Genomic DNA, 14,796 nt, shown 5'->3' on the forward strand with positions numbered 1-14,796 from the left:
CTTTCGGGGGCGTGTGGCGGGCTGTGGCCAGCAACCCTGGCACGTGGGTCGGGGAATGCAGGCCAGTGGACTAGAATTAGGCACGGACGCATAGCGGTTGATTAAAGATTATTTTACTTACACCGTAGATGGTCGCGGTGCAGGCAGGAGAAAACTTCACTTAAGTTGCAGTTACAAAACTCGTACGAACAAGACCCGTAGGAAAACTCGAGCCTCTTGAAATAACTCGGGCAGAGCTCTGGATACACACACACATAGAGTTTGCTAGGCTCCGTGGAATGAGCGCTCAGGGAAGGGTACGTCGAGGGATTAGGCGGCAACAGGGAGAGGATAGAGGTTGATCAGGCCCCTATATCCTTCTTAAGGCACACGCTGGGTTTGTTAGGCTCCGCAGCGCTTAGAGTTCTTCACAAGACGTGAAGTCCTCCTTCTCCTCCTCCAGATGGTTGTGGAGTCCTCCAACTTGGGCGGAAACCACTCAAGCCTCTTATACGGCTAGCAAGCCAATCACTAGCTGCCACGTGGGAATAATTTAGAACTGGTCAATAGTGGGACACAAATTTGCATGCGAATGGCAGGAACTCCTTTGCACCGGGGTTTTCTCCATGCAACTGAGAATTGCACCGTGCAAAGAAAGCTCTTTGTGGCGGGAAATAATTCTGCAGTGCCGAAGCACATACAAAATCATACCCTTGGGTCATGACAAAATACACTATTAATATTAATTATTCTTCTTCCTTTAGATTGGGGCACCTATTTCCAACTATTCCCAATGTAGGAATAGTTGAAAATAAATCCACACATATCAGATGTGTTGTCTAGTTTTCAGTTTTCATTTTATATCCAAGTAAAGTAGAGGAGCTCTCCCAATATTTAAGTATGTGTGTGGTTGGATTTGAAAGTAATTATTACTAAGCTAACACAGAAAAGAAACTGCAGTCAGTGAAACCTTTGGACTTTTATTCCATTGTTTACATGTTTGTATTGCTCTCAGTGCATTAGCATCTGGGAACCTTGAAGCAGAGCATTGAATGACATGACTAATATCTTTAACACACTGGTTCTTTCATCTTCTCCCAAGCAGTTAAGCACATGCAGTGGATTGTGGTGTTTAGTACTCTATATTTATTAGGCAAGTATCCCCAGCTTTTTCTTATAGACACACCCCAGCAGTAGTCAGTTTGCGGTAAGTTTGATGTCTTCAATAGCAGCCAGATGCATACAGAACTGATTGTGTAGTTGTACTATACTTGGGTCTGTGGATGCGGTATAGTTTAAGAGTGTAAAAAGAGAACATCAAAATAAGCAGTATTCAGGCTGTGTCCATTCTTCCATATGTACCGTCCTCTCTCATCATACAAGTAGAGCTTTTGGCATTCTAGAGACCATCTTAGATGTAGCATCGTATAATGGGACTCTATCTGTTTTTAACTTTGTTTTGTCATGCCATTTCAGTGGTTGGAATTGTGATGATGTATTATGATTGAATTTCTGTTTCTGGATATTTTTTTTGCAAATTCTCTACAAGTGAATTGGGATCTGTCTTCAACTGTATGGTCTGAAATTTCATGGCTGTTTAGTGCTTCATTCCTTAGTATACGATGATTGCTGCTGGATGGCTTGTTCACTTTCTAGGAGCCTAAAGAGCAGTCTGAAAAGATCTCTTTCTACTCTACTCTGAAGTCAGTTGCAAATGCTGTATTTTCTCATTCAAGTTTTTTACTTTTTAGCTAGTGGTTCCTGACATGTATAACTCTTGCACACTAGTTATCAGATATCTTAGTCTCATGTGGCCTGTATACAGCATCCATGGTGTTCCAAAACAGCTCCAACATCTTCTGTATGGAGTTCATTTTCAATGATCTGGGTATTAAGATGTTGGCAGCTTTGTGTGTGCGCGCCCATCTGGTCTTGTTAGTTCTGGTATTTTTTTTGTTTTTCATGGCAGAAGGATTTCCCTCCAATATCTAGCCTCCCAGAAAAAATGGTTTATAATTTTGTCCTACTCAAATTGTTACCCATCCTCAAATAGACACATCAAACTTGCCATATGCAAACAATTACAAGACATTCTGTTTCAATTTCCCTATGCCTTTCCCCATGTGTGACCTTGATACAAAGCTTCTGATACTATTTTGTGGAAGGGATGGCCCAATCCCATCTCACTAGACTCATGTTGTGTAATTGTCACATCATTTGCATTGTAACAGCTCCTGATGGAATAGTTAGTCATGAGCTCCTGGGCATGTGTTATGGTTCCATCACACTAAGACAAAACATCCGTACTGCATATTTGGATATACCTATACTGCAGTCATGATAGTGATATCAATGGTGTGTTGGCAGACATGAGATAGCTTTAAACCAGACACTAAAGAAACAGAAAAATAGCCCACACTGGCCTATGTGCTGCTATGGCTAGGCTGTACTAGTCTCTGAGATAACTTGTTTAAACCTAACTAGAACTTGTTTAAACCTAACTACAGTATGTGCTTAAGTCGCTTCTGTTTCTGTGGTATAGACATACTCTTTGTCCAGTAATTGCGTGTGAGATTTCAAAACATCTGAAAAATGTGAAAGAAAATCTTTTGTGATAGCTGTCTAAATCTAATAGTCTCTGGATACATATTATAACTTTAGTTAGGAGCATTAGCACATTGTTTTCATCTTTTTGCGCATGGCTGTACACTTGGGAGGTCAGCCACTATCTTACATATAGTACTACAGTCCATCACTATTTCTCTTTGTTTATGTTTCATCTTAGATATACATCTTTCATTTTTTTTCTGACAGATAAATGAGGCTCTGGTCATGATCCTCTTCTGTTTCCAGTATGCAAAAGTTATCGCGTGTGATGCCAATCACTGAGAATCCTGTTAGTATATCTTACTGGCAACACTGAGAACCTTCCACTGCAAGTTTGATCCAAAACAGCATGTACAATCATATGTTCCAGTTGGTACCCAAAGTGTGGTGAGGTACCTCCTTTTTTCGGGTAGCTTTTGCCAATATCTGTCCTTGACAGCACGTGCTAGGAATATTTTTGTTTTTGAGGGCATTTTGATCGTGTTTTGTTTAAACTGAATGGATCTATGCAAATGTGCTGATAGTTCAGTTTTCATGGATACAAAATTGCCTAACCAACTTCAGAAATGACAGCCTTTTCTATTTGCTTCATTGTTGCTTTGACTGCAATGGTTACACTTTAAGGCAGGTTTTGTCCCAGACTTTTCATGTGTTTTCTGGTGTAACACACCTAAAAGGCATCCCTTTCTTTCAGAAACATCTTTGGATTCCTTTACGGATTCAATGTGTGGATATTGCCATACATTGTCTGCTTTCAATATGACTTCTTTACTTTTATGTCTATTGTATGATGAGTTTGTCCTAGGCTTAATGACAGGCTTATGAATTTACTACTTCTACTTGAATTCTGTGCATTTTTTGTTCCCTGAAATCTCAGATTGACTCCTTTCCCCAGGTATTCTTCTCAAAATTTGTTTTGTTGTAGTAATATTGCTCTGTGTGACAGGGGGCCATCTTGCGGCTGATCAAATCATTGGCCCATCTAGGGCATCCACTCACCTGCCTCCTGCCATACCTTTGATGTGTCTAATTAGTTGATGTTTACAAGGCCGGCAGCTGTCCATTTACTCCCTGATGCCAAGGGCGTAATACACAGCTCTGAACCTTCCCTTATACCGTGTCCCAAGCCTTGCAGATGACATCATTATGTGGCTCCAGTCCCAAGATTGACCTCATTCTATGCCCACCTGGCATTCGGACCCCACCTGGATCCCGCCTACTCAGGTGGTCCTCTCCACCCTGAGGCATGGCTGCCAAGCTCCCTGAACCCTTCTCCCTCTCAGCAGTGGCCTCCTCCAGGACCTTTGGTCACACAGGCTGTGGCCTCACCTCTAGGCCAGTCAGAAACCCGGGCCCCTGGCTCTGGGCATCCCTCGCAGTGGGCGCTCTGGCCCTTTGACCATTCTGGTCCTGGTCCCAGCATTGACCAGTCGAGGGTTTCTCTAGTCAGATTTGTGAGCAGCTAGCCCACTTCATCTCATAAGGGTCCACCTTCTCGGGCCCCTCCAAACACCACTCACTCTTTCACTAAGGCCAGCGTATGCACAGTCCTTCAGGCCCACCCTTGTGGACCCAACTCTATGCGCCCCATCTCACATTCCCTCTTACTGGGACTACTACTCTGCCACCCCACTGGGGCTCTTGGCCTTACACCCCTTGGATTTCAGGACTGATGACATGCCTGGACCCCTTGTCTGTCCCTTCTATGGGGAAACGCACCAGGTCATGGAGGGCTGAGGCTATATGGCACCCCATACTCACCTTTCACTAGGCAGGCTCTAGTGTGGCATTTCCTGGGGACCACCCCGCCACAGACAGCCCCATCCACAGCATCCAACCCTAGCAGGCTGTAGTTTTAGGTCATTCCACAGGACCAGGAGCCTCCTCCATCCTCATAGTTCCTACCCTTGAGCACCAGATATTCTGGGAGCAGCAGCTCTGGCTGGTGATGTTCTCTCTCTGCCTCCCTCCAGCAACTGCCAGCTCAGCTCTGAGGGCCTATGTGTACACTGAGGCTGCTCAGTCCCATCGTCCAATCAAGGAGTCCTTCCACAGTCATGTGACCACCTTGTTAGGCTGCATCACACCTGCTGGCTGCTTCACAGCCTCCTTAAGCCTCTTAAAGTGGCTTTTACTATATGAAGATTTACAAAGACAAATGACACAGGAAACCAAAGGATTGAATGGAAAGCCAAGCTAAGTTACTTATTGAATTCCCATTAGAGGAAAACTAAGGGGAATGTTGCGAACTCTCACAAACAGCTTCTGTTTCATGGCCCTACAGGGCCTGCAGCTGCATACAGGGAGAGGCTGCCCTTGGCAGCCAGGGTAGGGCCTCAGGGTCACCATTCCCACACCTGAGGCTCTGCAGGTGCTCTGGCTCCCCCAAACAAGGACCCTGGACAGGATCCTCCTCCTGGACTGCATAGTCACAGCAGATGTTCAGGCCTGGCAGGCAGAAGATGTGGCCCACTAGGGCAGGTAGTGGGTGGAGGACATCACCCTTGAGGAGATGTGGGACTAGGAAGACAGGGAATTCTAGGTGCAGCTCCTTGCCCTGGAGCACAAGCAGGTGGAGGCTCTATGGGAACAGAAGGAAAACCTGATCAAGGCAGTGTGGGCCATACACATAACCACTGAGTGCTGGACACCATTCTGGCCCTGGCAGCTGCCTTCATACCACCCACTGCCTGGAACCCAACCCTAGCCACAGGTCCCTCCTGGAGACCACCCAACACCCAGCAGCAGGCCCCTGCCTGGGCCTGGGAGGAGGTCCTGCACTGCCTCCAGTGGGCAGGATCCCCTGGGCCAGCCCCTGCTCCAGGTCCAGAGTCACTCAACCCCACCACCTGGGCTACACCCTGCTGCTCAGCCCAGTTCTACATGGCCATGGAGCCAAAGCTACCTGCAGCAGGGCCAGGACCACACACCAGCCCTGCTGACCCTGGACACCACCAGCCCAAGAGGGAGCCACCCATGCCAGGGGATTACCACCATGGCTCCTGGGCAACCCTTATGCCCACTGCACTCACTGAGGTGTGTACACTTGTGGAGGAGTGGCCAGAGGCTGGGGTGCTGGCCACATGTCTCCATGCTTTGTCTCCTAGGTGTCCCCACCTCATGGCTGGGGTGCCGGGATGGCACACAAGGCACTTTTTACATAGCTTTCATGGGGAATAAGGTTTTTAATTGTTAGTGGGTGAGGTGGGTGGTGGAGGAGCTCTGTTTGTTGGGGAGGGAGGGGGGAAGAGGGGCTCTGTTTTTGGGGGAGGGAGAGTGGGAGGTGGGGGTCTCTTGTTGATGCAAGGGGAATAAACACTGGTTCTTCTGAGATGTCTGTAGTAAGCATGGTGGGCAGGGGAGTAGCGGGGTCCGTGGACACCAGTACAAATGGGCTAGATGGGGAGTGCTGGTGGAGGCGATAAGCCAGTGCCTTCTGTACCCAGTGCCCTGACCCTGCTGGTGGGTGTGTGGGTCTCCTGGGGCCTCAGTGGGGGATGGCCACCACTGTTGCTGCTGCCATAGCTGGTGCTCCCACTGCTAGGCATCCTCCTCCCACCATGCCTGCTCTGCTCAGGCCTTGCACAAGAGCTCCCTCTGGGCCTCACAGATGTTTTGCAGCATGCAGGCTGTAACAATGACCTGGGGGAGGTTGTCCTCAGAGAGCTTGAGACAGGCGGTGAGGGCACTGCAATGGTCCTTGAGGCAGCTGAAGGTGCACAGGGCACAGGTCTAGCCTAAGAAGCAGTTAACTAGTATGCAAGTTGGACCCAACAGTGGCAGAAGAGGCTTATTGAAGGGCCCTGGAAAGAGGGAACAGATTGGCAGCAAATCTTCTCCCACTTCCCTGAACATGAAGATGCCTGCCTGGCACAATTTATTGTGAGTAATTTACACACAAGTAAATTGGTGCCACATCAAATGCATATGTAGATATACCCCCTACCTCTAAGTCATCTTTTATCATTTTGTTTCTTCTCTGCCTTGTATTTGTGCATTTGGTTTTGCATTAATTTCAGTATAGTTTTTTTCATGCTTTCTATCTGTCCTTCAGCAAATGATCACCATGTTATCCTCACTTATTCTCTGCATTTGCGTGTGAACTAGTTTGCTATCTTTACACATGTCTATAGCTCATGGAAGAATTAGTGTGGTCTCTAAGCTTTCTCATTAAGGTAGCAAATCTTGTTTTCCTTTTCCTAATTTATCACATATCAGCCCATCTTCTCAGATTCAATAATTGCACAAGTTAGACATTTTGCACAGTTGAGTAATCTATTGTGCAGAATCTTGATTATGTGAGGGTCACTCAGAAAGTAATGCCTTTTTTTTCCATGAGTGGAAAAAGGCCATTAATAGAAAAGGAGGCTTTGTTGAAAAATATTTGTATGTTCAACAATTTGATATAAAAACTTTCTGTGCAAGTTTAATATATTTTTAATAAAATTTGGCTGAAGAAAAATGTAGGAAGTCTTACTTGCTGGCTGAGCCTTATATTTATTGAAAAGATCTTTCCTGTTAGTGCTTTTTGCAGATTGAAAATGCTTCTGGATTTTTTATGTGATACCTCCTGATCTGTTGCTGATCAGGACCCTTTGCCCATTTTTGTAAGACAGTGGCTTCTCTTGCTTTTTTTGTTTTGATTTTTCTATTTTTTCCTGCCCTCCAAAGGCCCATTATAATTTTGGAGTTTGAATTTACTAGTTGGTAAACATGTCTTTTCTTGCCCATCTGCTCAGGAGTAGGAATTTGACATGCCACCACAATTATAGTTTTCATTCTCTTTTTTTCTCTTGAAATATACTTTAAATCTTTATTTCTAATTTCATTTACATGTAGGAGCTGACTCACTTCTGAAACTATGTTCTAATTATAAATATTAAATGAGAGATTGTCAAAACAGAGTGATATTCAGGTTTTATGCCCCAACATATACTGTTCTCTTTCTTCAAGCGCATCTGGAACGTAGACACGTTCTTGGTCATTGTTCCTAATCATACTTGTACGATAGCTCCCCTTACTTGGAAACTATCCTTTATAACAGATGGGAGGTTGGAAGTTCAAGGAAATTGAGGGATTTTTTTCCTGATAAAGACAAGCATCAATCATATTTCAAAGGACAGTAGGAACACTAGGAGAACGTTTGGAGAGGGAGGGTTTAAAATAATGTTATCAATAAAGCAGATCATCAGAAAGTTTAGCATCTTACATTTACTTCAGGGTAAGAGAAAACAAAGAATGACTTTTATCCCAAATGTACTTCTTAGTTACATAGCCAGATGAAAGGGACTGATAGAGTGACAATATTCAGCTGTTGGAAGTTGAGAAAAATACAAGGTTATTTTTATTGTTTCTTGAACTTCAAAATAAGGATAAAGTGTAGGATTCTGCAGGGGGAAAGGTGAGCAATCATTTTAGACTTGTCCTTTTAAAATAAAACCAGTTTCTATGTCAATATAGGATCATAATAGAAGGTTTTTTAGCTTTTACTATATGAAGATTTACAAAGACACATGACACAGGAAATTAAAGGATTGAATGGAAAGCCAAGCTAAGTTACTTATTGAATTCCTATTAGAGGAAGACCAAGGGGAGGAAACTTCCCAAAGTTCTCTATCATTAATCACAAAGTTATTAATCTGCAAAGATGAGATAAGGAACCCATTTTCTTTGGCTTGTTTTCTGGTATTCATTTGGGGTGAAGAATGTCACCCCTGCTAAGAATTTTGTCCATGGGAAAAGACTTCCTGACTGGAAGAACAGTGAACTAATAGTGACAAAAATAATGATCTAATACTGACAGAAAGCCCCTGACTACTGCATAGTAGCATCTCATGGGAGAAAGTGTGATGTGACGCTATTGCATAGTAGTCATGAGCTACTGCACAGTCAGCATCATGAAAAATCCAGTCCTTGGAGTGACCGCACAGTAACTCCAGTTCCTGCTCAGTCGTTTAGTACTTGTTTATACAAGTATAACCCAGGTGACGGCCAATAGTTGCCACTCCTGCCCAATATCAGGGATGGTGTGGTAAGAATGGGGGAGGACTTCTGGCCAGCACCAATTCACTTTCCAGCTGGCCCCTGCTCCCCACAGAGCAGCCCGTGGTCCCAAGAAGGTCTAACACTTAACTGACTTAATTATTTACACTGTATTTACAAAACAAGACTAGCAGGAAAAGTTAGTTACAAGTGAACTTAAATGGCACAACCAGAATCACAAAACAAACCAGAATGCATTAGTCAACCCTTGACTCAAGAACCACAGGTAGGGTAACTGGCAGCTTTCAGCCACTGCTGAGATGCTACCACAAGGAAGCAAGGTGCTCACTCCCAGCAGCTCCAACAGGCTTCCCAATAAGCGACAGACTGCAACAGGTTAAGCTCTTCTGGTCTGCAACAATCAAATTGTATCAAACCCCAACCCCTCAAAGAGGCTGAAGGGTGACCCTCCGTGGCAACCAAAAAGGCAAGCAACAAGCAACAGAGTAGACTCCTGCAGCAATCAGCATGTCCAAGCACAAAGCTCAGGGACTCCATCCAATGACAGTCAGCTGCAGAATAAGGGACAGGACTGAGTCCCCTCTGGGGCAGTCAGTGGCAGAGGATCAGCAGCACAGGTAGCTCGCAGGGGTCATTGCTCTAAACCCTTGCTCCAGATGACTGGCTAGGCACTCCACACGCCTCGCGGCTCACCAATCCCACTCTGAGCTCCGGCCTGCACCCTGAGTTCCTAGGGACACTCATCCTGGTGCTCTGCTGCTCCTCAGGATCCCAATGCCTTGCTTGCTACTGTCCCACTTCCCCAAGGAAGGTAAGGGGTTTTCTCAACTCACTGGCCCAGCTCCCTGCTCTGGATAAGGATGCTGCCTGCGCTCCTGGCTGCTGCTTCTCCACAGTGGACTGGGCGGCTGACAGCCACCCAGAGCCTTCAGGATGCGGGGCACATCCAGCACACTGCGATGGGGACTTGGGGCACCAGCTCTCTGCCCCAAGCCCTGGCCACTGCTCCCCCTGCTGTAGGGCTGGAGGTACGGCCGACTGCTGCTGCCGCCTTCTCCTAGGGCCTTCCAGGCCTCTGCTGGGTCAGCTCACCCCAGCTCTTCTTAGGCCTCCTGTGTCGTTCCCCGGAGTCTCTGTCAGCAGCTCCCACACTCCAGTTCGGCTGCTGCTTTTATCCCCTCCGGCAGTCCCTCCCTGACTTGCAAATCGGCAAACCAGGGCTCAGGGTGGTGGGCCCCCAGCTCTGGCCACCCCCTTCCATGCGAATGAGGAGATTGAAAACCCTTCTTTCGATTGGCTTCTCCTTTTCCACAGGGCAGAGCTCCCCGGCTCCACCCTTGAGGTCGCTTAGAGCTCACCGGCACTGTTTCTAGCCCAGGGTAAGTATCTCAAGCCAATCTGGTGAGCCCACATTGGCAGTCTGTTACACAAGTACTAAATGACTGTGCAGTAATGACTTTTCAGTTAGCATCTTGTAGATGCGGCCAAAGTTGTATAAATTGACTGATTTAGAAGCTGAGCTCTCTAAAGTCTCTTATATTTCCTAAACAGCAAGGAAAAAAGAGTGGAGATGGAAGACTGAGGGATTTATTAAAATATTCTGCAAGAAGTTTGCAGGCAATTTGGAGAAGATTCAGTAGAAACTTGACTCAAAGGGAATCTGAGTTTCAAAACTTTGCTTAACTTTTTGTGTGTCTATTAATTAAAAGATATAACCACTTACACATTTCTAGTTTTGGCAGGAATAGGAAGACTCATGCTATAAGATGGGGAATTATATTCAGAGGCCGATAAATGTATTTTAGGTATTACTGGAACTTACTGTTATTGGCAGAGAGGTATTTGATGACATCAGGATTTTAGTTTTAATTTAAATTAAAATATATCTAGCTTTCATGGTTGGGGGAAAAAAAGCTTAATAGCATGACCTTAGTATAGCTGATATAGTGATGTCAATGTGAATTTTTGGGAAAAAGGAATAATGTTAACCTGGGAAGAAATAGAACTTATTGGATCTTATACCCAGCACAGGAATAGTCTTAAATTTCTGTTGTCCTGAAGTTACCACCCTCTCCTACTTTGTGGCCCTGGGAGTCACTGCACCACCTCTACAAATGAAATGGGAAGGTCTACTCAGACTCTATTGAGATGGTGGCAATGAGAGTCCCATATCTGGGATGTGTTTCTAGAGCTAGGTTACCTTTCTCCAGATTTGATTATATATGTCTGAGGTGAACATCAGCACTGTGGGTATTTTTTAGTTGCAGTGTCTGGAAGTGCAGCAGTCTGTGGGAGCCAGCCACTATGCACTGATATATATATTGTCAGGCTATACTCTTGATTCCCAAAGACTAATGTATGAGACAAACTATGAAATGCTATGTTAAAACTTAGGGGATTTTTGAACATTTAAACCAATGATGTTGATTAGACTCATGTATTTACTTCACCACTTTTCGTTATTTCCTTAGTTCCTTTTAATCTTCTCCAGGGAAATTGAAAATTAATATTGCCTGGGTATACTGAATTATAAAAGTTATTTAGTAAAGCCAGAAAAAATGTACTTGAAGGATTTCAAACCACATTGTTTTGTATGAAATTGCAGGTAGGGACATGTATATTTGTTTCAAAAGGGGAATGTTTCCAAAGGGGAGCTCCTGATTGGAAGCATGAAGCACAAAGCCAGGGTCCATATAAATGTAACAGACTGCTCTAACTTTGCCCCTGGATAAAATAGCATGTAGTAGGAGCTGTGTTGCTACATTTGTATAGTTCCCCGTTTGTCTGTGTATGACCATTAGAATGTAAAAGCTGCTGCATGGTGCAGAACAGGCATCCCCACTCTTCCTTCTTTGCAGAAATGACTCCAAATGTACGTGTCTATACCCTGCTATAGCACGTAAACAGGTTTATACCATGCACTTCAACATATTGAAATGAATCGTGGCTTGGATGTGTGCCTCTGGTTCAGTATACTTTTTTTTTCAATGCAAAATAGAATGAATTTTCTTGGGGTTTGTTTTTTTTTAAGTTTTGAATACATTTAGCCCTTGTATTGAGATATTTGAAAAGTAAGAAAAGTGAGACTCTGAATGTAAAGAGAAGTGGCCAGTAGCAGTGCAGGTTTATGAATTTCAGGCCTGACTTTGAAGGACCCTTAGGTTAGAGGACTATACTCTTCCCATACCCAATTAATCTTTGGTCCTTTTGCTGATAATCCTGCCTATGGTGCCAAATGTTGTGGTGTGTTTTGTGACCTAAGACACAGGTTCATTAGTAACCAGACAAACAACTCTTTGGTCTTTGAACAGCCACCCAATAGTAAATGTCAGTACATTACTATTTGCATATAACAACGTCTGTAAGTTTCAATACCACATAACATTCACAGAAAAAATAAGATAAATTAGCAGCAAACAAGTATTTAAAGATGATTTCTTCATTTGAGTGTGATATTTTTGGTGGGAATTCAATGTTAATGTATTTGTACGCTTTCAAAAATTATATGTACAAATCTGTTTGCCAGGTTTCTAGAAATAGAAATAGAAATTTCTTTTTAAATGTATTTGCATCTGAGCATCTGTTAACATTTAAAACAGTTTAAATAATGTTTGGTATCTTTGGGGGAGGAGAGAAATGCACTTTATTTTGCTGGAAAAAAAATACATATATTTTTCTTCCTATTCCTCAAAATAGGATAAATAGTTTAATAGATTTCATAGACATTAGGGGTTGGACGGGACCTCAAGAGATCATCAGGTCCAGCCCCCGCCCCCCACCATAGGCAGGAAGTCAGCTGGGATCAAGTGACCCCAGCAAGAAATAAATCTAGCTGTTTTTTGAAGGAATCCAGAGTAGGTGCTTGCACCACCTCTGGGGGGGAGTTTGTTCCAGACCCTGGATACATGCACCATAAAGAACTTTTTTTCTAATATCCAGTCTAAATCGGCCTTCCTGGAGTTTATGGCCATTAGACCTTGTTATCCCTTGGGGAGCTCTGGTGAACAGACATTCTCCCAGGTCCTGATGTGCCCTTCTTATGAAGTTGTAGGCTGCCACCAAGTCTCCTCTGAGCCTTTTCTTCTCCAGACTGAAGAGTCCCAAGTCCCTCAGCCTCTCCTCGTATGGCCTTCCATCCAGGCCTTGGATCATATGACTGGCTCTCCTCTGGACTCTTTCAAGCTTCTCCATGTCCTTCCTGAAGTCGGGGGGGGGGGGGGGCAGGATGCAGTACTCCAGCTACAGTCTCACCAGGGTTGAGTAAAGTGGGAGGCTGACTTCCCTGGTTTTGCTTGAGATCATTGGTGGATGCACGCCAGAGTTTCGTTAGCTTTCCCTGCCACTGCATCACATTGGTGGCTCATATTCATCTTGTGGTCAATCAAGACCCCCAAGTCCCTTTCGGTCCTGGTGCTAGCAAGTGTAGCACTGCCAAGCCTGTAAGTATGCTGAGGGTTCTTCCTACCAAGGTGCAGCACCTTGCACTTCTCTGTATTAAAGGCCATCCGGTTTTTGTTGGCCCACCTTGAGAATGTGTCCAAGTTGGCCTGTATCCCCAGCCTGTCCTCCCCCATAAATTGGTATCATCCACGAATTTGGCCAGTTCACATCTGACTCCCGAATGTAGATCATTGATGAAAATGTTAAAGAGTACTGGCCCGAGTACCAAGCCCTGAGGGACTCCACTGGTAACACTGCACCACGTTATATTTGCTCCATGTTGGCTGGCATTAAGAATTTTGCCATTAGTTAATGGATCCCCTGACAATATTCTCCAGAATTTTTCCAGGGATGGACATCAGACTGATTGGTTTATAGTTCCCAGGTTCATCCCTCCTCCCTTTCTTATAGATAGGGACCACGTTGGCTCTTTTCCAGTCATCTGGGACCTTGCCTGAGCACCATGATTTTTCAAATATCCCTGCCAAGGGGGATGCAATGATATCTGCCAGCTCTTTCAAGACCCTCAGATGCATTCCATCTGGGCCCACAGACTTGTGAATGTCTAGTTTCTCAAGGTGTTCCCTCACCTAATCAACATCAATTTTTGACCCATCACCTGCTCCCAAATTGGTTTGTGCCATTCCTGGCAGTGCGATCCTCATGGGAGGGTGGAAAACTGATGTGAAAAAGTCATTTAGGAGATTGGCCCTTCCTTGGACATCTGATGTCAGTTGCCCTGTTGGATCACTCAGGGGCCCAATACTGTCCTTGTTCTTTTCCCTACTCCCACATATCTAAAGAAGGACTTTTTGTTGTCCTTGATACCCGTAGCAAACCTAAGTTTGGCTTGTGCCTTGGCTTTTCTTGACTGCTCTCTGCAGGTGCGGGAAAGTGCAGAGTAATCCTCTTTGGTAATGCTTCCTGTTTTCCAGCTTGTGTAGGCTACTCTTTTGAGCTTAATGAGATCCAACCGTTCCTTATTCAGCCATAGGGGCTTCCTTGCTCGTTGACTTCATTTCTTGTGAGAAGGGATGGCTTTGCCCTGTGCTTCAAGGATTATATTTTTGAGCAATGACCATTCCTCATGTACTCCCTTATCTGGGGAGATACGGCCTCTGATTGCCTGACTGACCAGTTCTCTCAGTTTGAAGAAGTTGGCCTTCCCAAAGTTAAGGACTTCTGTTTTACTGAGGGGTTTGCCTGCGCTTTGGTGAACTAGGAAGGTGACCAACACATGGACACTGTCACCAATCTTCCCCTCAATTCGTAGATCACACACCAGGTCCTTCCCTTTGGCCAGGACCAGATCCAGCAGTGCCAATGCTACTTGATAAAGCAGCTATTCTGGGAAATGTTCTTATGTCCATTCCAGGCAGGTATCACATCATACAGTTAAATATATATAGGATCTTAGCTCACACTGTTTCCTGTTAAAAGGTGAAACAAACAGAATCAATGAAAAATTATTTTTATGTATATTTCTCTAGCTGACTACAAAAGAAAGTTTATGGATAATAGATTCCTCAGATGGTCAATACAGTGCTAAGCACAATTTCACAATGATATTGATTGTCCTAAAACCCACAGTTTTATAATGTAAATCATTCCCATTTTTATTTGATACTTATATGCTCATCTGTGATCCCACTAATAAGAAAAATGGTTGCCCTGAAGAGTTAGTTTAGTCTATGTCTCTTAGTATAATTTATTATATGGATTATAATTCCAGTGACCAAAACTGTTTTAATTAAAGGGCTGGGGGGC

Source organism: Alligator sinensis, unplaced genomic scaffold (assembly GCF_000455745.1).
Source record: "Alligator sinensis unplaced genomic scaffold, ASM45574v1 scaffold7_1, whole genome shotgun sequence".
Classification (NCBI taxonomy): domain Eukaryota; kingdom Metazoa; phylum Chordata; order Crocodylia; family Alligatoridae; genus Alligator; species Alligator sinensis.